Here is a 26,408-nt window from a genome sequence, read left to right on the forward strand (position 1 = left end):
CAGCGGTGTTTCCGCATCGGCCCCGAATGTCCCCACGTACAAACAGCGGCACCGCGGAGCCCCGTCGGAGCCGACGTCCTACCCGACCCTCATGCAGCTGGAGCCCCCCACCAGGCCCCTGGGCCCTGGGAGCAGCCGCTGGAGCCCCCCCACCAGGCCCCTGGGCCCTGGGAGCAGCGGCAGACGTCCCGCTCTGGGGCCTCAGGGCTGTTGCAACACATCACGGTCCTCCGGCTCCGGGAAGGGACATGCCAAAGGCACCGCCGGGCGGGCCGCTTCCTGCCCTCGAGAGGCAATATCCTCGCACAGCAGAGCCCGAGGTGAGGCTTAGCAAGCCCAGGCCGCCGGGACGTGGGCTGCGGGCCGTGCCAGACGTCATCGGGGCCTCGACCAGATTCCGTGTCCGCTGCCGGGTCCCACGGGCAGGGAGCACAGCCACGTCGGCACCAGCTCTCCCCTGCGGGAATGTGTCTCTTGGCTCGAGCCCTCCCAGCGCCACAGAGCACAGTGATGGTCCAGGTGGACGTGCCAGGCCTCATCTGGGCCCCTCCCCGGTGTGTCTCTCGTGTGTTGGGGACATGGCACCAGGACGCACAGCGGAGGCCGCATCGCAGACCAAGGCTCTCCGACGGCAACTCTCTTCGCCGCCCACAAGCAACAGAGCTGTCGCGGCCGACCTGTGAGCGAAGAGTCCTCTAAATCCACGGGTGTCCTCCATGGGCCTCAGCCCTGCTGATCCCGGGGCCGAGGGGCTCTCACCGTCCCTGCGTCCTGGGATGACCCCACCAGCTTGGGCATTGCTTGATGGGAAGTCGTTCTTCATTCGTTACAAGGACATGCTGCTTACCCTTAAAACATAGCCCTGTCTTCTCTGTGATGCCCCAGTGCTGAGATCTACATAAGTGACCCCTGGCGTCCAGATACTCGCTTGCCCCCTCCCTGGCTCTTACCTCGGGTACACAAGTGCTTACTAAGGACTGGTCCGCAGACATGGCGAAGGCCAGGGTGAAGGGGCTTCCAGTCCTTCTAGAGGAAACAGGTGTTTGTTTTTAGCCCCTGGAGCCTAAGAGGCCTTGGGGGAAGGGAGTCAGACCACCAGGAAAGACTTTGTGGGTGGCCTTTTCCTTCAAAGACATGCCACCCAGTAATGCAAGTTTGTATGTCTTGCCTGTGTCCTTGACCTGACTGGGGGTTCTGGAGGTAGGGGTCATGGACTCAGCAGAGTGCCGGGCGAAAGCGTTTGATGGACATTGAACGAGCAGGTTTGCAATACAGCACAAAAGACCAAGCTTACACACCCGAACCACAGGGGAAAGAGGGGACAGTGCTAGGCAAGTGGGTGTGGAAGGAAGGCGGGAAAGAAGGGAGGCCCCGTCAACTGACTCATCCACCCATCTACCCACCCATCGACACATCCATCCACCCACGCACCCACCCATCCAGCCATGTATTCATCATCCATCCATCCATCCATCATCCATCCATCCACCCATCCACACATCCATCCACACATCCATCCATCATCCATCATCCATCCATCCATCATCTATCCGTCCATCCATCCGTCCATCCACACATCCATCCACCCATCCACACATCCATCCATCTATCCATCCGTCCATCATCCATCCGTCCATCCATCCATCCATCCACACATCCATCCATCCGTCCATCCATCCACACATCCATCCATCCACACATCCATCCATCATCCATCCGTCCATCCATCCATCATCCATCCGTCCATCATCCATCCGTTCATCCATCCGTCCATCCGTCCATCCATCCATCCATCATCCATCATCCATCCATCCATCATCCATCCACCCATCCACACATCCATCCATCATCCATCCACCCATCCACACATCCATCCACACATCCATCCATCATCCATCCGTCCATCCATCCATCCATCCATTCACACATCCATCCATCCACACATCCATCCACACATCCATCCATCATCCATCCGTCCACACATCCATCATCCACCCACACGTCCACGCATCCATCCATGTAGCTTCCGCATATGCATGAATTCATCTACCACTGACCCACTCACCAATGCACTAGTTGATCTATCGGTTGTTGATCAATCTGTCAATCAATCCCCCATCTGTCTACCCCTCCACAGGCCTCAGTCAGTGCAGAAGAATGAAGGGGAAGTGGGATTCATGTTTCTGGTGGCTCGTAGGGCCCCTGGCCTTGATCTCGTCACTCTGCATGAAGGCTGAGGACCCTGGGCTGGAATTGTCAGGAAGGCTCTTCAGAACAGCTGTGACCAGAGAATTCAAGTTCAGGTGAGTTTGGATGCTAATCCAATTTAGCTAGAAAAACATGTTTTCTAATAGGCAGGAGGGGCTGATATAGGGGAACATGGCCTAGGGTCGTGACCAGAGAGCCCTGGATGCTTGCTGGACGCCGCGTGGCCACAACAGCCAGTCTGCAGAGGAGCGGACTTGAGAGCGGGTCTGGCTTCTCAAGCAGGCGCAGGTGCGCTGGGGTCCACGCGCTGCTGCCTGCCGCCACGTCCACCCGCACATCCAGCATCCCATTCCTCCCCCGCCCCCACCTTCCCTCGGATGCGATGGAGGGTCTGGCCCTTCGCTGTCGCCCGCCCGTCATGCTTTCCAGGGAGGCGCTGCCCGACGTCCCCCCGCAGCCCTGGGAGGTGGCTCTCTCAGCCCCGTGTGCCGGGTGGAGCGCAGAGGCCCAGAGAGGCTGTGACTCGTTCCGGAATTCTCACAGGGACGCCTGCTCGGGCCTCACTGCCCAGCGCCCCCCCCACCCCCCGCCGATTCTTCGTTCACTCCCTCGTTCGTTCTCTCATTCTCCGGATGGGGACTGAAAACCCGTGGGCTGCCGAGCCCTGTGAGACCAGAGTCACCCGGCAGGGTTCCCGGGGTGGCTCAGCCTAGGGCTGGGGGCAGTGGTGGCCAGACAGGGACCCACAGCCACAACTGCTCTCCGTGCACCCTGGGAGCTGGGCGTGTTTGCGTTCTCAACGTGTACTCCAGCGAGGTCACGTATGGAAGGACGGAGCCCTGAGACGTTTAAGAATCCCGCAGGAAGAGAAGGACCCAGTCTCGAACGAGCTGCCGTTCGGGGTTTGAACTGAACCCCACTAGCTCCCTAGGTGAAGCTGAGTGCGGTCCCCAAAGGGCGTCGTCGTGCCACGGGCCTGGGGTGACCGGTCGGGGGAGGGGCATTGCCTGCCCTGTGGGGACAGCTTCCAACATCCACCTCTTTTCTGGAAAAAATGTGTCTTTATGTGTCCTGGTGGGCACTGTTCAAGAGGAAATGGGACGTAGCCAAGAGACAACGGTGAGATCAAGAGCACAGGAAATTTTGCCTTTCATCTGAAAACCCTTGGCTGCGCAGGAAATGGGAAGCCAGGGCTCGGGGAGCACATGGGCTCCTGCTGGCTTGAAGGAGCCCGTGGCCACGGCCCCCGTCGGCAGGAAATGCCTCATCTCTCTGGGATGGAGTCACCCCCCGATGGCCATCCCGTGTCCCCTGCCGTTGTCTGAGCTCCAGGGAGCGCCTGGAAGCTGTGACTTGGGAACACACAGTCCCCAGATGGGGGGCTGCCCCCAGGCCGTGTTCTGAGACACCCCCGGCTCTGGTCACTCAGGAATGCCTGTGGCCTTCAAGGACAGAGTGAGGTTTCTTGGCCAGAGAGAGCCATTTCCTGGTAGGCGATGCTGCAAGAGACCTGCTCCCCCACCACATAAAGCTCTCAGCCGGCATGTGGTCTGGAAGGCTGCGACTTTGGTCCGCAGGTCCCGACGTGAAGTCCGCCAGCTCGTGCGCCGCCGGCATCTGTCATCAGGATCCCGGAGAGAGGCCAGGGCCCACGCTGACCCGCACGCACCTCTCCAGAGTCTGACAGCCGCCCCGGCGCCCAGCGGCACCCATCTCCCAGGCCTGGCTCTCGTCTCGGCCGCGGTTTCTTCACTGGTGAAAGGAGTAGAGTAACACCGTCCCTTTGTGCCCCTGTCCCCTGTGTGGACAAAGCTTCCTCGGCCGGGAGTCACTGCCCCAGGAGGAACGGGAGGCGGGAAGTCAGGACACCTGGACATTCTCTGGGACTCTGTTTCTCCCTCTGTAGGATGGGGGGTGTGTGGGGTGGCGTCGAGGGTCCCGCCTAGCTCTGGTATTCTAGGATTCTCCTTGGTGGCAGGCTTGTTTCTGGACCATTGTGGAGTCCTCCAGTATGCATAATAGTTGCTCAAGAAACGTGAGCTGAATCCATGAAGACCTACGAGTGCACATGCCAAAGGAGCAATGTGCAGAGTAAGTATCGCAAGGGTTAGAGGAAGGAGCAACGGCTCGGGACAGAGGAAACTGGGAGGCTTCCTGGAGGAGGCGGCAGTTGAATTTCGCCTTAAAGACTGATGACGTTTGGTTGGGTGTAGGGGGATGAGATAATGCTCTAAGCAAGAGAAGCGGGGCGAGCAAAGGCACGCGTGAGGTCTCAAACACGGGTCCGGCCTAAGAAGCCCGAGTGACAGCAGAAAAAACACGTTTGAAGACAGGCCCCTCCGCTCAGGAGGCTGCGGGCGCACTCCAGGAACACAGTGGGTAAGCAACGTGGAAGACGGGTCTCGGAAGCAGGGGCTCCAATGGGAGAGCGAGGTGGGGACACCTCCCGGGAAGACGGGGGGACGAGGCTCCCAGAGCATCGCCCCCGTCCTGGGCAGAGGACAGCCTGTCAAGGTGGCACGCAGAAAGGTCCAGGAGATTTCTTCACGGGGCTGAGATGGAACGTGGTCTGCGGTTCTCGGGGTGTGGGAGGGGACGCTCAGCACCGGAAGGGAGTCGAGTTCGAGTCAGCGACCAGTGCGCAGGAGAGCACGCAGCCCACCCAACCAACCAACACAAACCCAAGACGCTCATGCCACGGCGTGTAATAAAGACAAGGACAGAGGTGACCAAGCTCGGCCACGAATCGTGGCTGGGTGGGCATCGTGACTTCAGCGCTGGCGCGGCCCCCTCTGGGGGTGCGGGAGGGTGAGTGTTAAACGCAGCATCTACACTGGAACTTCGAGGGTTAGTCATCCACGGACGGTCCCAGCGCCACGGAGAGCAAGGCCACGAGAACCGGCTCCACAGATTGACCACAATTACGTGAGGACAGGGGATGGTGTGGGGGGAGGGGCACCTTACGGATCTCTTCCCTGTCCCGAACGTCGGTGTGCAAGTGCACCAAAAGGGCAAACTAATGAAAGCTGAGGTTGGCCACCATTCTGTTAAGGACAGAGGCGGGTGTACCTGGCAGATGCGGCCGCAATGGCGCCAGGGGCTGGGGCTGCCCCCTGGTGGCCGTGGACAGAGACGCAGGCCCGTTGGCAGAGCCACGCGTGGCCGTGCCGTCCTTGCCCCCACACAGCAGCCATGCGCGTGCTCGTGCCCGGACACACCCTTGCACGGCGGGGCTCGGGGCGTGCCTAGCGGCTTGGCCGGCAACGGTGACATGCTGGGAGCTCCCCCGTGTCCACGGGCGGGAGGACGGGGTCTGCCGACCGGAGGGGCAACCCCGCGGACCAGCACACGGCGGTGGGTGTGCGGCCGAGAGCCCCCAGCCTCGCCTCATGGAGAACGGTCGGGGCGCTAAAGCGAGACACGGAACATGGTGCCCCCGGGTGACCGTGCTGGTGCCCTGCGGCGAGGATGGGGCTCAGGGACACGGTCTGCCGGCAACGCCGGAGAGAGCCAGGAAACAGGAAACGCATTAGGAGTGTGGCTGGCTCTGGGGGCGAAGCTGGGGACAGGGGACTGGCTGGTGCCGGCTGAGTCTCGGCCGGGGTGGGGTGTGGTGCGGTGGGGGTCACATGGCTCTGCTGGCCTTGCGTGTGGCCCCTCCGAATGCGGCCAACTTATCGTAACAGGATGGGTAAAGGGACAGGGGGCCACGGGCCTTCCGGCAGCCTGTGCCACAGGCCACAGTGGGGGGACTGGGAGCAGCATGGGGGGCATGAGGACGTTTCTTCGTTCCTTCCCGAGATGACAGCAGCTCACCGGGGTGTCGGGCGAGAGACGCCACGTCCTCGGTGCAGACACGGCGTCCCCTCCCGCACCTGCTCAAGACAAACCGCCAGCAGCGGTCCAGGCCCGGTGTGGGGGTGCCGCAGCGGCCTCCTGGTGCAAGGCAGCCCAGGACAGTGGGGGGCCGGCTCCAGGGGAGGTCGCGGTGGACATGCAGGTGCAGAAAGCGCCTGGGGTTTGAGACGACCGAGAGTATCAGATGTCAGGACGCAGGACCGTGGTCCCGGGACTCAAGGAGCATGTCCCAGCCTATGAAGGGTCCTGTGGGGAAGGGCAGGGCGCAACGGGGGACCCGTGGCTTGCAGAAGTCCAGTCACCGCAGGAGGGACAGGACGAGCGAAACCACCAAGGACCAAAGGCACGGACGTCGCAGAAGAATCATATCCCCGGCTGACCGACCGGGACCACCAGGCGTGGCGCGTGCAGACCGTTCAGACACAGAAGGGAAATGCTGGTGTCCCGGGCTGCGCGTCCCCTGCAGGCCAAGCTAGCGACACGGGACGCAGGGCCTGACTGCAAGTCAGCGCTGTCGGATCAGGTGTCCTTGCCACAGGACACGGCTCTACCCGTCTCATGGCTGCAGCCCCCCAGATCCCCCCACTTGCAGGAGCAGGTGCCCAGGCACGGCTCCAACCACAGGGGTGGTTCAGGGACAGGTGCCTAGCCCTCGATCCTGGCCCTGGGTGGCGGTGACCTGTGGGAGTCCAGTAGAGCTCCGGGGCAGGCGAGGGGGAGCCGCACCGTGAAGGCATCGTCTGGCCTCCAAGTGGGAAACACTGAAGCCGTGGCTTGGCCGGCCCTCAGACCGACCGCCGCAGCCCGTGGTGCCCGTTACCAGCTCGTCTGCCTCGCGCCCCCCCCGGCTGCCTGTCGATCCATCCGAGTCTTGGGTACAATTCAAAGGAGAGACAGCCCCGCGCACCGCCCCCGACCGCTCCAGCACACGGACGTCAGCGTTCGGGATCTGCCGAGGGCTTCCCTGCAGGGCAGGTTCACGCACGCTGTAAGCGCACCAGTCGGTGGGTCTGAGAACGGCGCCCCGGCGGGACCCCGATGCCGCCGCGATGCGGATGGCTTCTGGCGCCCCAGGACAGGGCCCGTGCCCCCAAGCCCCACGCACAGCCCGCCGCCCACGCACCGCTCAGCGTTCACTCCGATGAATGTCGAAGGCTAAGGGACCACTTGTGCAGCCGCGTCCTGAACCCTTAGAAACAAAGATGGGCGGCAAGTGTCCTGACGTGACGTGTTGGCCACAGTCCTGGCGGATTGCACGGGCCCTGCTTACGCCCTTTCAACTACACGTCAAGGTGCTTCGGAACCTGCCCGCCCGCCGGGAGTGCTTCTCTGGCTCACCCCGCGCCCCTCGCAAACCTCATCGGAAAGGAGCCTGGGCAGCCGCTATCCGGGGATGAGTTTTCTCAAAGGTGGGAACAGCTGCTGCGTCCCCCCGGGGGCGCCGAGATGCAGCCGCGGTGTAGACGGCAGCAGGGGTCCACCACAGTGTAGACGGCAGCGCTCACTGCCCGCAGCAGGGGTCCCCCGTCACGGGCGGGAAGGTTTACATCTCTACGGTCAGGCGCTTCTCCTGGTGCTTCGCCTCTGCCACACGTGGCCGCGTGGACCAGCCTGCAGAGAAGGGTCTCGGGGCGGAAGGTGGCGTCCGGACAGGGGCCGGCCAGGCGCACTGCTTGGACGTGGCCACGCCTCACCACTTCCCTGGGCTCCCGGCGGGCACCTGACCAAGTGCTCCCCAGCACCTTCAGGAGACGATCCCCTCCCCCGGGAGAGCAGAAGGGCGGGCGCCAGGGCCCAACGGTGCAACAGGCAACACTGGCCCCTCCCCCCCGGTCCAGGCCCAGAGACGACCTGGGGCTTCTCAGCAGAGCACTGGGGGCAGCCACGTTCAGGTCCAGCCTCCCATGGGACTCCCGGGTTCAGCCTGAAGTTCAGGGTAGAAATGCAGACCCAGAGTCACTAATTCTAACCCGTGTCTGCGTCCACAACGCCTCCCCAACGCTGCCTTCCGCCCCCTGCGGACACAGCCGGCACGGCCTCTGCCATTCCCATTGGTCCCCTGGGACCTGGCGGAAGACAATTCCCCCCTCGGTGAGTTCTGGGACCCACTCAGTATCTCGTCACACCTCGTTGTCTGTGACCATCCCAAAGTGTGCACCGAGGTCAGCGCCACACTGACCGTGCCACCGTCCACGAGACCGGCCCACGGACCCACGTCAGCCCCACACTGACCGCGCGCCACTGTCCACACAGACTGACACAGGGACCCACGTCGGCTCCACACTGACCGTGCGCCACCGTCCACACTGACCCGTGGACCCTCATTGGCCCCACGCCGGCCGCGCGCCCACGCTGGTGCACCAACTGTGGACAGTTCAACCCGTGACAACAAGTAAAACAAGCAGGTTTGGCACCAAATCAAAGTGCAGGGACGAGGATGCTCCTTACCTCTATGGTCCCTGGTCACAGCCGCGACTTCCGCGGGTCACTGTTCACACAGCTGTCTCTTGGTCACCCGCAGACTCTGTGGATTAGAAGTGAGAATGAGATGAAAACGCCCCGCAGCAGCACCAGGACCCGCGAGCCCCTGAACCGCGGCTCTCCAGGCCCAGGCACGAAGGGATGGGGTCCTGCCAGATGGTTCCCCTCACGGGTCACCCTCCCTGTGCCCGCCCCAGCTCCAGATCAGTGACCCAGCAGTGTCTGTGTCCCCCTCCATGGTGCCGCGGTCACCTGCAGACAGCTGCGGACACAAGCCTGATCAGGCTGCCCTGGCACAGCTCCCTTCACGCCTTCTTTCTTTCTCTCACCCAAGTACTTGGGCAGAAATCGGATGTGCTTTTGTGGTCACTGCATGGTGTCCCCGGGAGGAGGGGTGTCCCTGTCTGCCCCCCTCACCACAGGCGTCCACGCTCTGCCCTGCGCAGGGGCCCCTGCCCAGGGAGGGGCTCCTCTGCAGGGTTCTGCGGGTGGACCCTTGTCCGTGTGGGCCTCTGTTGGTGGCCAGCCCTACCGTCCCCTCCCCCAGGGCTCTGTGTCTCACACTGGGCTCCCGACCAGAAGCTGTGCTCTGGGTGCTCCCGGGGTCCCCCGCCCTCCTGGCTGGCCCTCTGTTAGCTTGCCCATCGTCTCCTCTCACTGGACAGCGAAAGTGGCAAGAACCTGGATGCCAACCGGACACTTTGTCCCCATCCATAGTCCCAGGAGGCTTCGAGGGCGGGGAGATCCACACAGCGACAAACAGCTATTCAGAACCGGCACGGAATTGGGTTGAGCCCGGGTTCCGTCCCAGCCTCCGGGAGGGCTTCCAGGGAGCCGGCCCTTATCCACCGCTCAGAGCCTCAGGCCGCGCACTCAGGACAGCCCCGCAAGGGCCGTGCTGGCCTCCCTCCCAGGACGGCCACCGGGGGAAGGGGGCTGCGGGGCTTGAGGAGCCGTGTGGCCGAGGCTCCGGGGGCCTCCCCAGCCCTGGCTGCCGGTGTGTCGCCGGAACGCCACGGCCCCACGGTGCTCCCCGGATGCCATCCCTCCCGCGTCCTCCCCGGGACCACCCTGTGAACAGACTCTCTCGGACCTGAAGTGGCCCCAGAGACACGCGCTCCCCACTCTGGGCTCGCTCTTTTGGTCAGAGCCGTGTCGCCCTCACAACGCCCGCGGGTGTCTCCTCCCGGGTGCTCGCGGCTCCCTCCACCCTCTGATCGCTCGCGAATCGCTCCACCGCCGGCGGCCCGGGAAGAAGAGCCGCGCTCAGAGCCCCCGTCCAGAGCAGGCTCCCGACCCAGCGGAGCCCCAGTGCTCGGGCCCCAGGCCTCCAGGGAGGGCACGCGGCTCTTGGAGACCCCCTGCCTCCCTCCTCCCTCCCATGCTCTACGTGGGTGAGCTGGTGTGCATGCGTGTGTGCGTGTGTGTGTGTGCACGCGTGTGTGTGCTTCTGTAAACAGCCTGGCTGTGTGCCTGGGGCCCGGCACTGTCCTGCACGCCCGCTTCCTGCAGCGCTGTCCCGGGACCCTGTCAGGCCCGAGAAGCCGTGTGCCGGGTCCGCGCCGGCGAGGGACGACCGGGGCAATGTGGCACGTCTTCTGCAAAGCCACAGCCTGTGTCCCGTGAGAGGCCGTCCACGTGGAGACGGTTCCCGCGTGGAAGGGACGCGCAGAGAAGGGGCTCGCAGCAGGCGGCGTTGGCCCACACCGAGCACCCCACGTTGGCCCAGCACCCCCGGCCAGGCCAGCATCCGACGGACGCGGACGGGGTGCTCCGCGGGGCGACGGTTCCCGGGGCGCTCGGAACAGCTTCCGTCATCCATCGAACGCTCAGGAGCGTCAGCGTTTGCCTTGGCGAGAGCATGAGCAGACCGACGAGTGACGTCGGCAGACACGGGACAGTCAGTGCTACAGCCCGGCGGCGACGGGAGAAGCAGCGGGTGGGTGCCGGGTGTTCAAGGGTCGGCTCTTCCGGGGGGTCTGCAAACACTGAGGGAGGACCAGCACCAGGGTGAGGATCGGGGAGCGCACGTGGGCGGCGATGGGAATCCGGGGAGGCTGCGGGCGAGGCCGCGGCAGGGCCCCGCAGCCTGGTCCCCGGCACAGAGGCCCCCGTGGGCTTTAAGTTGATGGGGGGCAGCCTGCTCGGCGTCCCGTGCGGGGGCTCAGGGGGCTCTGTGCCCGGGGGTCTGATAACACCCAGACCCACACCCAGAACCACTTGAGTCCTGGGACACGTGTCGCCCCTCGCCAGGCTGAGAGGACCCGACAGAGCCCTGGACAGTCGCTGGGTCCTCTTCCTCCCCTGCGGAGCTACAATGATTGTCGGACAAAGCAGCAGCCTCTCCCAGAGTCGAGGCGGCGACCGGTTACAGGGCACCCCCAGCGCCCACAAACCCACCACGGAGCCGAGCGGGCCCTTCCGTGGCCGGAGCAGCACAGTGACAACTAGAGACAGAGCCGACAGCCGGGGCAGCTCACCAAGGTCGCGGCCCCAGAGGGAGACTCAGAAAATCCAGACAAACTGTCCCCGGGGCGAGGCACGGAGGCCGCAGAAGGGACGGAAGGCACGCTGGCCAGGCAGCCGGCGCGGAGGGCCCCCCCGTCCCGGAGCAGTGTACAAGCACCCCCTGCCCTGGGGTCCCCGTGCCGGCCTCACCGCTCAGTCCAGGCAGGCCCACCCCATGTTCAGAACATGGTCACTCCCACACCCTCGTCCTGGGAGGGACCCTGGGCTTTCTTCCCAAAGGCAGGGCTGCCCAGCACCTCCCCTTCTGTGTGAGGGCATAGACCCCGAGCCCCTGGGAGCTGAAGAAAGGGGCCAGCCAGCAAGGCCGCCCACGCTGGGTCAGTGAGGAGCTTCTAGACTCACGACCCGCCGGTTTTCTCTCCTCTGCCCTTGGCCAAGGGGGCTTGAAGCCCGGCAGTCAGTTTGGTTTAACTCACTCGGCACTGCCCCTTCCTCCCCCAGCCTGCTGCAACGAGCCCGGAGGGCCTGCGAGTCCCGCGGAGCTGGTGTGGCCGCCATGTGGTGGGACGAGGGCCCAGACGCAGGTGGCGGCCCCGTGGGGCTTCCCCGGACCCCACGGCGAGGCTGCCGAGCTGGACCAACAGCACACACGGGAGGATGCGCGTGTCGCCTCCCCCAGGGCTGCAGAGTCGTCCTCCTGACGTCACCCAACCTTCGCCTCCAAAGGCCACAGCCCCCAGATGGCCCCCACCACGCACAGAAGCACCGACCTCGGGGTGGGAAGCAGCATGGGAGCAGGAGGGGCGACGGGCGTGGGCAGAGGCCGGCGGAAGGGGCTGCACGCACAGAGGCAGGCGCTCACCTCAGCCCTCACGGAAGAGCTGCCGACACCGGGCCGAGCCCCATGTCCGGGCCGCGGGCACCGTGCACACGGGCAGAGGACAGGCTGGGGCCCGGCAAGCGGAACAGGGACGTGAGAACCGTCCGACGTCAAGCCGTGCGGAACCGACGATCGACTGAGTCTGAGGCAGCTCCCGACGGGTCACACACAATGAACAACGCAAACGTGGACGCCAAGAGCATCTCCATGGAAGAAGGAAAACAGGCATATCGGGTTTTATCCAGTGTTAGAAATCTGCTCTGTGAAAGACGCCATGAACGTAATGGAAGGACAAACCAGGGCCCAAAAGGAAATCCGGCCGTGTTTCCCGTGAAGGCCTTGTTTCTCGCACGTGGGAAGAACCATGAATCTCAGCAGTACGGAGAGAAAGACGCCGATTAGAAAGTTGGCCCCGGAGCTGAGCGGACGCCGGCGGCGCAGGAAGAGATGCCGGCATCACCCGTCCGCAGGGGACGCCGGTAAAAACACGCAGACGCCGCGGGACACGCATCGGCGCGGCTGGAGCCCTTGCTCACCGCCGGGGTCGGCCGGGGCCGGAGGCAGAGGCGGGACGCCGCGGCAGCCCAGAAGGCAGGCTGGCAGGTGCCTTCAACAGTCAGACACGGACGGACCCCACCATCCGGCGCTTTGCCCTTGTAAGTACTTAGTCGATGAAAGGGCAAACCTGTGTCCACACAAACCCTCGCATGTGAACGTTCCTGTTGGCTTCATACGCCATCGCCGCACAGCAGAGGTGACCGAGAGGTCGTCCAGGTTCACGGCGACGAGCTCGGCGTCTCCCCACGATGGTTGGTATTTGGCGGCAGGCCGGCTCCTGACTCACGACACGGACGGGTCTGAAACGCAGAGCCAGACCCCAGCGGCTGTGCGTCGTACGATTCCGCTCCGAAGACGTGTGGAAATGCGTGCAGACCCGGCCGGTGACGGCCCGGGGCCAGCGGGGGCCGTGACCGACCACAGAGACAGGCAGGGGGCAGTGCGGGGGGGGGGGGCAGTGGTGCTGGGCGGTGGACACGTCACTCCCAGCATCTCTCACCTGGAGAATTTTAGGGTCACAGACGCTGAACTTCAATGTATCCAAATTAAAACTTACCAACCAGGACAGTGGGGGTCCCAGGAGGGGCCAGAGACGGGGGCGGCCAGCCTGGCTGCGTCAGGACGCTCACTGACCTCCCTGCACGGGTGGGAAGCCTCCACGGACACGGACGCTGCCGGCTGGACGCTCATGCCGGTGGAAGACTGACCGTGCACCGAGATGGTTTCTCACCAGGACACCGGTTGGTTTTCCACCTGTTCCGGGAGGCCGTGGGAATTGGGCAAGGCAGGGAGTGGTGGTGGGTGGGGAGTTGCGTGTCTCCCCGTGGGACCCGAGAGGCTGTGCGTGACCACTGGCTGCCGTCCTGACGGCGGCCCGTGAGCCCGGCGGGGTGGGTCTCGTGGCCCCGCTGCACAGACCCCACTGCACAGACGACAGACGGAGGCTCCAAGGAGCCGAGCTCATGCGGGACTCCAGCGCCTTATGGGAAGGCACGGGGCTGGGGCTCTGCTCGCGAGTGAGCGTGGGGAAGGGGGGCCTCTCCAGCCTATGGGGTCACGGAGGTCCCGGGCGCTCCCTGAGTACTTGGGACGTGGCTCCTCCTCCTTGGGTCCTTTTCCTCTTTCTTGGAAGGATGCTCGGTCTCCGAGCCAAACCGGTGAAGTCACGTGTGGGGGTTGTTGGAGGACAGAGCCGGTGACTCAGCCGCACGAGAGCGATGGGGCGCTGCCAGACCGGGCAGGGACGGCCCGTGGGGGCCAGGTCCTCGTGGCCCCTCTGGGGTGCCGCACAGCGCGTCTCTGTCCGTGTGGGATCCGAGGGCGTAGAGGTCTCTCCCCACCGGCCCTCTCTCCCGCCCTCAGGCCGCTGACGGTCCCGTGGGAGGAGAGCCTTGCTTGGTGCGGGGAGGAGGAAGCGCGGGGAGGAGGAAGCGGGGGAGGCCCTGGCTCACGGAGGGCCCGTGTCCTGCGAGTCCACCCGGATCAAGGCCCGCCGACCCGAGGAGGCAGCGCCATGTGGGGCGTGCGGCAGGAGTGAGGCCGGTCGTGGTGAAGGGCCGGGCCCAGAGTTTCTACAAGGAGGAGTGGGAGCGCGGAGCCTGAGGCCCAGGGCCACGCGGCCAGAAGGGCGGGACCAGGCTGGGTGGGCTCCGGCATGCAGGGTCCCGGACGGACGGGCGGACGGACTGCGGACGGACTGCGGGACGGAGGAAGTGCAAGTGGGTGGGAAAGACGGGGCTTGAATGTGGGGCTGGGCAGGGAAGTGTGTTAGGGCCTGGGGGGGCACGACGGGGCCGCCCCTTCGCTCTGCTGCCTCCCACGTGGGGAGGAGGAGAAGCTCTCCCTGGACGCAGAGGGACAGCGGGCAGTGCCATCCCCCAAGAGCTCCCAGGGTGTGGACTGGAGCTGGGAGGGACCAGGGCCTGGGCTCCGCGGGCCCATGGCAGCGACCCTAGGTCCTCTCTGAAGGGTGGCCAGAGGGGCCTTCGGTTCCCTGGGGACGGGAGAGGTGCTGGGCAGCTTAGGAGTCCCCTCGTGCACCCCAGCCACGGACCCGGGAGCCCCCTGGTCCTCCGACCACCAGGGCGCACATCCACCCGGCCCCGGGCTCCTTCCGCCTTGGGAACGGCGGCTGCCCTGGCAGAACGGGGAGCTCCTCCTTCGGAGACCGGGACTCCAGGACCAGCCCACCGCTCCCGGGGAGACGCTCGAGGACAGACTTTCAAAGAAGCTGCGTGCAGGGCCCGGCTTCCCACTCAGCCCGAGTCCCGATCCCTCCCCAGCCGCCCGCCGGATCTCAGGATCTCACGATGCGAGTCAGGTGCTCAGGCTCCCCGGACGGGAAGGGCGCTGGGGTCCCCCCGGAGGCTAGAGGGTCTGCCTGTCCGAGCTCCGCTAGGCTGTTTGCAGCCCGGCTCTGGGACCTGCTCGCGGGTCCCGTCTGCTTCGGCCGTCCTGGCAGGACTCGTGTCCGTCGGCTCTGCCCCTGATGGGGTGCAGGCCACAGGACGGGCGCCACGGTGCCCCTGGGAGGTAACTTTTAGGCTGTCCACGTCCCTCCATGAGCTCTGAGGGTGTCCCCAGCTGCCGCCAGGCGTGCGCCCCCCTCAGTCCCCCGCAGGCCAGACTCTGCCCCCCGCCCCACCACCCACCAGGTGACGACCTCAGGGCTCCCTCGGCTCAGAGAGCTGTTGCGAGGAGGACCTGGGCCAAGGGCCGCCCCTCTGGGAGGACACGGGAGCGGCCCTTCCTGCTTCTCCTTGGGACCCCCAGGACGCGGCCGCTGTCTGGCCGAGGCTGCCGGAGACCGGTGTGCCACACGCTGCTGCTGAGGAAAGCGGTGAGGCCGCGGGCAGTGGGGATGACTGACCGCTGGGAACCCCAGATCTCCGTGACCTCAGGGCTACAACGGGGCAGCCGCACCCCCCACGCCCAGGAGCTTAGACGTGGGTCCTTGGAAGGCCTGGGTCCCTTACACGCTCCTCCTTGGTGTTCCGCTCCGAAGGCCAGGTTCCCTTGGGCGCTGCACCTCCGCCTCCCCAGACAGCGGGGCTGCGGCCGCCTCCAAGCGAACACATGCCCTGCGACCGCGACGTCCAGCCCGAGTTCGTGGGCCGGAGCCTGCGCCTGCGGCTCGGAGCTGCTCACGCCGCCACATGGCACGGATCTCTTTTGCCAGAAGCCTCTGTTTTGTTGGACTCTGAACCGTTTCCCAAGATAAACGCCCGAGAGTTTCCGAGTAAGCCCTTAGGCCTTTGTTTATGAGAATCTTTGATCCGCTGGGAGCGTCTAGAACCCCCGGAGGCTTCCTCCTGCCACCACAGGAGCTCGGCTGGGTGACGAGCTCATTGGCCTGTCCTTGGTCCTCGGGGATCCAGGTCCCCAAAAGAGAACCCCCCAGGGGCAGGAGGGGCCCCTCAGGGACCCCACAGGGCTCGTGGTGGCCTTTCCAAAGCCGAAGTCTGCCCCGGGCCCTGCACAGGGTCCTGCACCCGCACGCCACGCTCTCCAAGCCCGCCTGGCCTTCCAGCAGTGGCTCAGGACGAGGGTCTGCTCCCGCTGCCCCCACGGAGGCCCAGCGGCTCGAGTTTGGGGAACCTGCCCTCTTAGCCCCTAACGTGGGGGACGGGCTCCCAGATGCCCCAACCCCTGGCTCCTCTGGGTGACCCGCTGCCCTTCCCGCTTCGGCGATGTGATCTCCAAGCGCCCTTGGAGAAGGCCCAGGCCTCCCGTGAGTTCAGGCTGTTTCTCTTCCAGCCCAGATTTCCACTGGGTCACCACCAGGGTGGAAAAGGCTTTCACTGGATTCCCGCAATCCCGAGACCTCCACTCCTTAAGTAAAGCCGAGTGCGGTTTGGGGCAGAAACAGTCTATACGATCCAGAGGAATGTGAGGGTGGGCAGCTGGAAATGCTGGCAGGGGACCATGGCGGCCGGCTTGGCGGAGGGCGGGTGTGGGGGGCAAGGAGGGCTCCAAGGGGCAGACCAGGCCCAGCCCCGCGGGAAGGCCGTTTCGGGGGAAGCCGGCATCCGGCCTCTGGCCTGTGGTACTCCAGCTGGGAGGGCTTTCCCTTGCTTGGGGAGCAGGCAGCCCCCGAGTCCTCAGGGCCCCCTTTCCAGCCCACGGGGGCCTCCCAGAAAGGGCCAAGTCCAGGGACGGAGGAGTTCCGCACTCCTGCTGCATGCCCTGCCTCCCTCCAGCAGCCCTGCCTCCCTCCAGCAGCCCCTCCAAGGGCAGGAAGGGCTGCAGGAAGGGCACAGCCCCCGTGCCCACCCCCCCACTTGCACAGCCAGCGGCTTCCCAGCGGCGGGAAGCGGGGAGGGCTGGGAGGGGGCGGCCTGCAGGCCTGGTCTGTTCCCGCCCTGCTGAGACCAGTCTCAAGGCCAGGATGATGGCCTGACTCTAGCCACGCCTGCAGGGTGGGTTCTTGGCTCCAAACGGGCTGAGACTCAGGGTGACTTGGTGGTGGGTGGTTCTTGGGGGGGACGTGTCCTCCCCAAATGTCTGTAACTCACGTGGGAGGGGAGGGGTCAGCCCCGGAGCAGGGGTGTTAGCCGCGCCCGGAGCAGGGGTTCGGGGCCACAACTGCCAGGGTGAGGGAGAGGGACACGCGAGCCTGGGTCGAGCAAGGGCCTCAGGCTTTTCTCCCGGATGGAAAAGGAGCCTGGGCAGCACAGACCTGTCCGGACTCCCTGTGCCTGCTGGCCAGAGCGAGGCTCCCTCCCCCTCACGCCCCCAGATCTCGGCCCTGCCCTCAGTGCTGCTCCCCAGCAGTGCGCGCTAACCTCTGCGAGCCCCTACCAGCTCACGGGGCCGGGAGCCCCCGCGGGCCGGTGGGAGACCCTCTGTACTCGGGCCCAAGACCCCCATCTTCGGCTGACGCAGCCTCTTCCAGCAACTCTCCGATTTGCCTTTGTCTGCAAGGTCTTCTTGCCCCAGGGCCGTCTCCCGTCTCACTCAGGGGGGCCTGAAGCCCACCCAGGCGCAGGCATCTGGCGGGGGTGCTTCAGGCAGGAGGAGTGTGCTTGGGGACCCTGGAGACGGTTCCAGAAGGTGCAAACCAGCAAGCAGCGGGGAGGAGTCAGGGGTGGGAGGACACAGGAGTGTCACTAAGGGTGTGGTTGTCATCATGGGGGTCACGGGGGTCCTGGGGTCTCGGGGTTCCTGGCGGGCACAGGAGATTCTGAGGGTCACGGGGACCTGGGGGTCACAAGGATCCTGGGGATCATGGGCACAGGGACCCTGGGAATCACAGGGACCTGGGGGGGCATCACAGGGAACAAGAAGGCTGAGGGCATCCTGGGGTTCTGGGGAGCAGGGTTCTTGGAGGCAGCAAAGTCCCCAGCTGCTGTGGGCTGGGGGCGGTTTTGGGGCCAAGGCTCCAAGTTCCAAGAGTATTTCCTCACCAGATGAGCAAAAGACCGCGAGTCCCAGGCCGTGAGGAGAAAGCGCACAGTGTCTCTCCCACTATAAAGGCTCCGAAGTGGAAAAACCTGTTGTTTTTCCTGAAAGCAGCTTGGGGAGAAACAATGGCGGTTTTGTTTCTGGAATCTCTGAGAAATCTGGCTGTTTACTTGCCCTGGCGGGCTTCCTGGTGGGAGAGGGCCCGGTGCGGAGCAGGGCGGGGGGGTGGGCAGAGATACCGGCCAGGAGTCCCCCGGTCCCGCGGCGCCCACACACCCTGGGGAGGCTCAGGATTCCCTCTGTGTGGGCTGGTGGGCGGCCGTGAGGCTGGAACCAAACTGCTTTCTTCTGAAGACCTTCTTCTGCTTTGTGGGCATGATGGTTTTTCTGTTTAAGTTTGCTTAAACAGGAAGAAACAAATAGGCCATTCTCCGGGCTTCGAAGGGGTGAGCTAGATTGGTGGAGAAGGAACAGCTCCATCATCTGCGAGGACAAGTGCTCCTGGAACCTGGACCCAGCAGGCACGTGCCCTCAGCCGGCACCTCTGCTCACCATCATTGCTGTTAACGCAAATTCTTGGGTTCCTAAGTTCCAAGTTCCTAAGACAAGCAGAGGGCTCCTGCCGATGCTACAGTGCTTAGCCTCCCCCAAGCTAGCGCTACCCTGGACGAAGTCTGCCCTCCCACGTGACTGACGTCTCAAGCCCCGAACCTCGAATGCACTTGGCCCCCTTCCAGGCAGGACGTCCTCCAGCCAATGGCTCCGGGCCCTGGTGGCCGCTGATGGTGATGGAGGATGGCCCCCAAGCAGCGAGGGGAGGCGGTCTGCCCCGCCAAGCTGTGCTGCTGTGGAAATCATCCCTCCCCTGCCATGAAACCTTCCTTGAACAAAATAACTAAACATCATCCACACCACAGTCTCGAACCCCTTCTCTGTGACCCAGTAATTCAGAACTGGATGATGTTCCCCCAAAGGCAAAGCACAGTGTCTACTCCTGAACACAACACACACACACAATCTTCGTCTCTTGTTCATCCCCACTAGCTCCCCACCCTGCAAAACTGTCAACGTCTATCTCCATTGGTCTGTACAAGGTTCTCTTGAACTAACCTCTAGTTGGGGCATTGCCTATCTAGTCATTCTAGAAGTTGCCTTATGCTCCATAGAGGGCACCAGCGCCCTTGTATCATCTGACGATGGTGATCAGATAGTGCACACTGAGATGGAAGCTTCTGGGCCATTAGTCTGTTATTCTGGACTCAAGAGGGGGCTCTAGAACCTTTCCTGGTGTCCTACACGATGCTCAGTTTCCATAAAGCCACACCCAGCCCAGCCCTGTGGTTTGGGGTTCCTTTCCTGATCAGCTGGGGAACTCTGTCCTAGTTATTTAACCGCTCCAAACCTTGTCTGCTACAGAAATGGCACTTTCTTATGGTTGTGGAGATTAACCGGGAGAACGCAAGGGAGGCGTGCAGACAATGCTGGGCACACAAGGAGTGCCACTTAAATATTGTCATTGCCGCGTTCCTTCCCCTTGGGAATGCACCTGGTTTTGCACCATATTCTCGGTGTTCGGATGTGCAGTTGCTGCGTGGTAAGGTGAATGAGACGACAGGTATAGCCAGCAGGTTGGCAAGAGCCGCCCACAACTCAGTTGTGAATGACAGCTTGTCTTGGATTTCTTGGGGCTAATGTTCCAGTTTGGGGCTTCTCTCTGCTACCAGTCTTGAGCAACCCGAGAACAGGGCCCATATCTCCGTGTCTCAAGGAGCTGATGCAGAATTCTGCATTGAAACTACACAACGCTACTGGAAGAAATTAAAGACAACCTAAATAAATGGAGAGGTATACCATGTTCATGGATTCCCGTGCTCAAAGCCATCATGACGTCAATCTTCCCCCAAGTTTATCTACAGATTCAAAGCAGCCCAATCAAAATCCTGGATGACTTTTGGGGGGGTGATTGATAAGTGTTCCTAATAGTTATGTGGAAATGCAAAAGGTCTAGAATAGCCAAAGGATCTTACAAAAGAACAACTCGGAAGAACTACACTGACTTTAAGTCTCATTATAAATCTATAGTAATCAACAAACCATCACATGGGAGTATGGAGGGCAAGTGGTTCAATAAAACCAGAATAAAGACTCCAGACATAAAATACACCCACACACAATAACTGAATTTTTTCAAAAGATGTCATGGCAACCCAATGGAGAAAGAAGTCTTTTCAACGAATGGCATTGGGACAACTGAACATCCAGAAGAAAGAAAGCAAACCTCTACCTCACTCTGCACACAAACTTTAATTTGCAATGTATGGAAGACCTCATAGAGAGAGAGACAGACAGACACAGACAGGGAGAGGGCAATAGGGCTGGGTGCGAATGGGCCCCTGGCAAGATCATGGGGACAGGAAAAGTACACCAACTCAAGACACAGTACCCTAAAGAGAGGGGCACAGCTTCAGACCTGCTGTCTTGTTGTCACAGGTAGCATTGCCTCTGGGTACCTGTGTCCTTGTGCATACCATGCATACCATGCAGCTGAGACAAATAACTGTGAAGGTTCCCGGCTCCCAAGTTCTGCTACACTGAGTTCACCCCTGAGTTCCAACAACACCCTGTCTGTCATGCTGGTTCACAATCAGCCTGCCTGCATATGCCAGCGGACATTGAGTTTTATCAATTTTATGTAAATACAGTTAAGTGGAGAGAACTTAAAGAGGATTATGACCCTGAAACTGGAGCAGTCCTTAGGGTGCCATGAGATCCAAGAACGTCCACTCAGAGCTGTCATCAGACAAGGATGCCCCTGACCCGCTTTCTCACATTTGCCCCCATCTGGCCCAATTCATCCAAGAAATTTTTTCTTAGTAATTTCCAGGGTCTTCTCCACGCCTTTCCATGTCTCAGCAAAGTTCACTCTCCAAGAAAAGTGCTTTCCCTGTGTGACCAGTTATATTCTTCTTCTGTGCATCCCACTGGCCCATGAGCCCCTGGGGTCCAACGCCAAGGACAGCCAACTATCCAGATGGCAGTTTTGTTGTTCTGGGGAGAAAAGTGGGTAGTGCCCTTAACAGGGACATTTAAAAAAAAAGTTCTGGTACATTCTCCTACCTTGGGCTTTCCAAATGAGCATTTATTCTAGGCTATTATATGGCTTAATCTCCAATCTCCTTGAGTGGTTTGTTGAGGAACTCATGGAACATGTCTGGTGAAGGCGCTCCAACCACCGCAGTGGTCACAGTTCATGAATGTGGACCCCAGGGGATGAGCTGCTCCTGGGCCCACGTGTGATTACCTTGAATTGACCTGCCTAGACCAGGAGAGGGGTCACTGACCATTGGCTCCCCCAAGCGTCTCTCCATCTTCATCAGTTTCTGTCTTGGGTTGAGGGGCCACTGACTTCTCTGGGAAGAAACACAGCCCTCCTGCCCTTGGTGACCTTTTGTGAAGCCAGTCCCGTGGGTCAACCAACATGGGCGGGTATGTTATTTGCTGAACATGATACTCCTGTTTCTGCTTGCCTCCAAGGTAAATCCCGAGGAAGGGACCCACACCCAGCATAGCAGGTGCACAACAAATGAGCAATGAATGAAGAAAGGCATGACGGAGAGATGAGCGAGTTTAGATCACACAGCACCTTTCTGAGGTTGGAGCTGGGGTATGAATGGGAACAAGGTTGCTCTCAGTCCATCATGGGAGGCAGAGAAGAAACGGATGGGGCCCTTGTGGCCCCCGGGGCTGGGGCTGACGGCTGCAGGGTGGCTGCTCTGGGAGCAGCCGCTGACCCTTCCAGGTCCTGTGATGTCTGCACAGTGCCTGGACAGGCACCTCCTAACTGCTTTCATGGGGTCAGCCGGAGCAACCCTCTGGCTGCCGGAGGGTGTCCAAGTGACATGGGGCTGCTCCAGCCCTAGCCTCTGTGGTCAGGTCAGGCGGCCAGTGTCGCCGGGCGCATGGCTGCTGTCCTTCCACACTGCTCGTCGTTTTGGGGTCCATGCTTGGAGGGATGATTCTCAAAGCAACTCTGGGCCAGGGTAAACAATCCTTGTCTGCCATGACCATCTAGAGAAATGGCCTAAAAATAGGTCAGGAGGGTTGACTCATGGAGTGTGTGCGTGGGGGGGATGTTCCAGAATTCCCCTCGCCGGGGATGACTTCTTCGGGCTTGCGGAGGATGAGGAAGGTGGCTGTCATGTGGTGACTCATCTGGGAACTCACGGAAGACTTTGATTCCTCCCGGCAGCTGCCCTCCCCGCCTCGGGCCACATCTCCAGGACCCACTGAGGGCGCGGAAGCAGGGGCTGTGGGAGGACACGACCCAGGGCGGGAAAGGCCAGGCGCTGACCCACCCACTCCCCCGCTCTTCTGGGCCGTGAGAAACGGTCCTGCTTCCACGGCCAGAGACCGGTCACGGTCTTCCTGCCACTTCCTCATTCTTACGCCCCAAAGTCCATGCTTGCGTCTGCCCTGAGTTCCTCGGGCTGCGGCGAGGCTCTGCTGACCCCAGGGGACAGCTCGTCAGGAAGGGTGGCAGTCCCCTCAGATCACCCTTTGCTCCCTCGTACAGCGAGACTCCCCACGAAGCCAGTGACATCACTCAGAGACAAATGCGTGTGAATGGGGGCAAATCTAGTCACTGGACGGCTTCATGGCCTTTCCCTTGGCAGTGACGTGCTGGAGAGGGTATCTTCTCGTCACTGGCAGTAAAATCCAGGTCTTCTGGGGACGGCCAGTTTCTCTGCTTTCCCAGATCATGGACTTTCGGACCCACACCGCTGGGCACACAACTGGTTCTCATAGCTGTCATAGTTAGGTGACTGCCTTATGTTTACCCACCCAGGCACCCACCCGTCCACTCCTCCATCCACCCACGTAGCCATTCATCCGTCTACACAGCCATCCACCTACTCACCTGCGCAGCCGTCCATCCGTTCCCTCGTCTCCCCGTCCAGCCGAAGCACGTGCAAGGCAACTCCTCCTCATACTCTCTACACTCCCACTGGGAACACGGGGTGGATGAGATACTCCGCTCCCCATGCCCTTCGGGACCACAGGTCGGATGAGATGGTCTCTTCCTCTTTGAGAAGTGCGGTCCTTGGGTGGTCCGTCCTCAAACAGCTGCGCCAAGTGTGAACACAACTGAAGGGCACCCGGTCTTCTGGGAGGGCCTGAAGGAAACTTCCAGAAGGGGCTATATATGTCTTGCATCCCAAATGAAGTCAGAAGTCACTACGAGGCAGGGCCCAGACCCCTTCCGTGCGGGCGCAGGACAGGTCGGCAGGCCAGGATCACAGACGAGCGCTCGCAGGCTGTGACAGGCTCACTCTACACCAGTGTGTACGGCGCGACACAGAGTGCCTCAGGTGGCCGCCTTGGGATGGGGCTTCCGTGCGGAGCCCATGAGTCAGCTGCCGGCCAAGGACACTCACTGTTTTTCCAGACTCTGAGAGCCTCCTGACATTTTCTGCCATTGTAAGCAGTGACTTCAGCATCTGGATAGAGGATACAGGGGAATGCAGACAGCCAGGGCCGGGACAGGGCCACGAGCTGGGGACGCAGGGTTGGTAAACATTCCCAGCCCCAGTCAGCGTCTCCCTGCGGGGGGCTGGGGGGGGCTCAGTGAGCAAGTCAAATGGCTTTTATTCCCTTTGTTTTTGTTCATTCCATGAAGGAGCTCACTTGACTCATGGTTTCCCAACCAGCTCCTTCTGCAGCTTAAGAAAGCAAGAGTGAATAATTGCTCCACATTTCTGCTTGTTGGGTTTTTCCTTCATGACAGGAATGTGTAAACACCCTGGGTTTTTGCAGATGGGCCGCCAAGCCCTGTGTGTCGGGGACTCCTGCTTTCAGGCGACGGCTGGCATCCCGGTTGGGGAAACCAGGCAGGCCCTGTCGGTGAGGTCTGACCCTCACTACGCTGCTGGGCACCCTGGCCCGGGCAGGGTGCCACTGGTCACGCCGGAACCTCAGAGCCACCTGTTAGGAGCTGAGCCACGTCCCCCCAAAACGTGTGTGTTGAAGTGCTGATTTCCAGTACCTCCAAATGACCCCATTTGAAAATAAGGCCTCTAAAGAGGTAATTGAGTTAAAATAAGGTCGTTCGGCTGGTCCCTGATCCCATATTACAGGGGTGTCCTTTTAAAGGAGAGCGGGACACAGACACACACAGAAGGACGGCCACGTGAGGACACAGGGAGTGCGTGGCCCTGTGCACGCCAAGGAGACAGGCCTGAGGAGGTCCACACCTTGATCTCCGACTTCCAGCATCTGGGACTGGAGTAAGTGTCTGTGGTTTAAGTTCCGGGTCTGTGGTGCCTTGTTACGCAGCCTGAACCGACTCATACACCGTCCTTCCCTCCCCTGCGGGCGGGTCACGGCCTTCCCTGCCCTCACCACAGCCACAGATGGGCAGTCAGTCCCCTGCTGGGCGTGGCTGAAAGACACCGCGCCCCCAGCCTCGCTCCAGCCCAGGGAGACGGCAGCTCCCAGAGGCCCTGGTAGGGAGTGAGCAGGGCGAGTCCCACGCAGAGACTACGGCAAGGAGGAGTGTGTCAGCCTGGCCCTTGTTCCGGAAGGACTCACACACGCTGGGCTCTCCCTGGGAGCTGGCTTGGGTCGAGGCACCTGGCATTCTGCCCGGCACCATCACCCAGAAGTGGCATCACACGGGGCGGCAAGAGACGATGGAAGCCCCGAGTTCCCAGGGCTGCACGCCCGCGACACAGCTAGACGTTCTGGGACGAGAACGCAAGGACCTCGTCACCCTCGGCCACCTCCTTCTACACCGGACGCCATCCACGGCTCCAAGGCCACAAAGGAAAGACCACACCACAGCCCGACCGTCTGCGGTCCCCTCCCTGCGGGGCCACGAACAAGGACGTCACGGCTCTTCTGTGCTGGGTCAGATTCTGGCATGTCCGCGAGCCGCGGGCCGGCTCCCGGGTGCACGCGCGGTGGCCCTCGGCGGAGACAGGCACAGACGACGTTCTTCAGTGGTTCGAGCCCCAAGCCCAGAACCTCCGCAGAGTGACTCGGACGAGATCACGCTGAATTCAGTGGGCCCCGCCTCAGTGTCGGGTGTGCTGAGTTACCCCGCCAGCCCCGACGGGCTTCGCCGCCTCAGCTACAGAGCGGAGTTGTGCGGGGGTAGAATTCTGGGACCCCCGCCCCAAAGCAAGCAGCTCCAGGAACGGGCTCCCTGCCCAGTCATGCTCCCCAGACCCCTCGGAAATGGACCCGGTGTTCCCAGGGCTTGGCCCGAGCCTGGCCCCAGCCGGCACCTCCTGCATTCAGGGCCCCTCTGCAAACATCTGCCTGAATCTCTTGTGGGGTCTTTGTGGGGCAGAGGGTCCATTCCCCCAGGTGCCTGGGGTGCTGAGGGACGTCCCGACCAGAAGCAGGAAAGGGAGGCCCAGCCCTGAGGGCCCCCACAGCCCGCTTCCCGGCTTTGGGGCAGCAGCCCTGTGACCAGGAGGCGGCAAGCGCTGACTGTCAGGTGTTGGGGAGCCGTCCGGCCTCCTGCCTTCTCCGAGTCCGGCCAGGGCAGCAAGAGGCTGACGTCACCACTTTCGGCCGGCGATGCGGGCGGTCGAGGCCCACAGGACACGTGGGGACGCTCAGAGAGGACCAGCACCGCTGCTGCAGGGAGAGGGACCCAGAACAGAGCTCCGGGCCCCCCGCTGGCTGCTTGGGGCTCTGGGCTGCAGGGTTCAGGATCACGGAGGTCGTTCTCGAAAGCAGGGCCTCAGGGCAGGACGGCTCTGGGTCTGCACGCTCTCTGGGCATGCCGGGGAGGGGTGCCCTGGCTCCGTGTCCAGCTTCAGGAGGCCTGTCCGGCTCCCCCCAAAGTGCAGCAGCTCCAGGCACAGGCCAGGGTCAAGTCCCCCGGGGGCTGCGCCCAGGGGAGCGGCAGCTGGCACAGCCCGGGCATCTCTAGGACACGAGCACTTCGTCTCTTCTCCGGCTCGCACCCCGGTAGCGCCTGGCGGGTCTGCGCTCACCCTTGCAGACCCCTTGACCTTCTCCAGGGAGGGCGGGTGCGGCCCGCAGCCCCAGGACTCGGGTCCCTGCCCTGAGCCTCTCGGGCCCCTCGCAAATCCATGTCTCCTGTAGCAACGAACGGACGCGCTTGTGCCCGCGCCACGGCCCTGCGACGAAGGCCCCGGGGGAGCGTGCGAGCTGACGTGGTGAGTGGACGCACACGGATGTCCCCGTACGCGGCTGTGTGGCACGTGCACGAGGAGGACCCGTATGGGAGGGACGCATGAGCCGCTGTCCCAGCCCGGGGGTCGCTGGTGCTGTCCGCGGATGACCAGTCTGTGCCAGCCCCCGGCTGCGGAGCCGCACACCCGTGCCCCCCCGCGGAGGGTCGGGGGCCATGCCCGGCGCACGGAGGGGGGCCTTCGGCACCGGCAGAGCCCTCTCTTCTCAGCAGCCTGACGCCAGGGAGGAGGCCCCGGGCTGCAGACACAGCTGGGAGACGCACCCCGTCTCCAGAACAGCCGGAAGCCAGGCGGGGTCAGGAGGGGTGCACTGGCGCCGCTGA

The sequence above is a fragment of the Meles meles genome, chromosome 19 (assembly GCF_922984935.1).
Source record: "Meles meles chromosome 19, mMelMel3.1 paternal haplotype, whole genome shotgun sequence".
NCBI classification, from domain to species: domain Eukaryota; kingdom Metazoa; phylum Chordata; class Mammalia; order Carnivora; family Mustelidae; genus Meles; species Meles meles.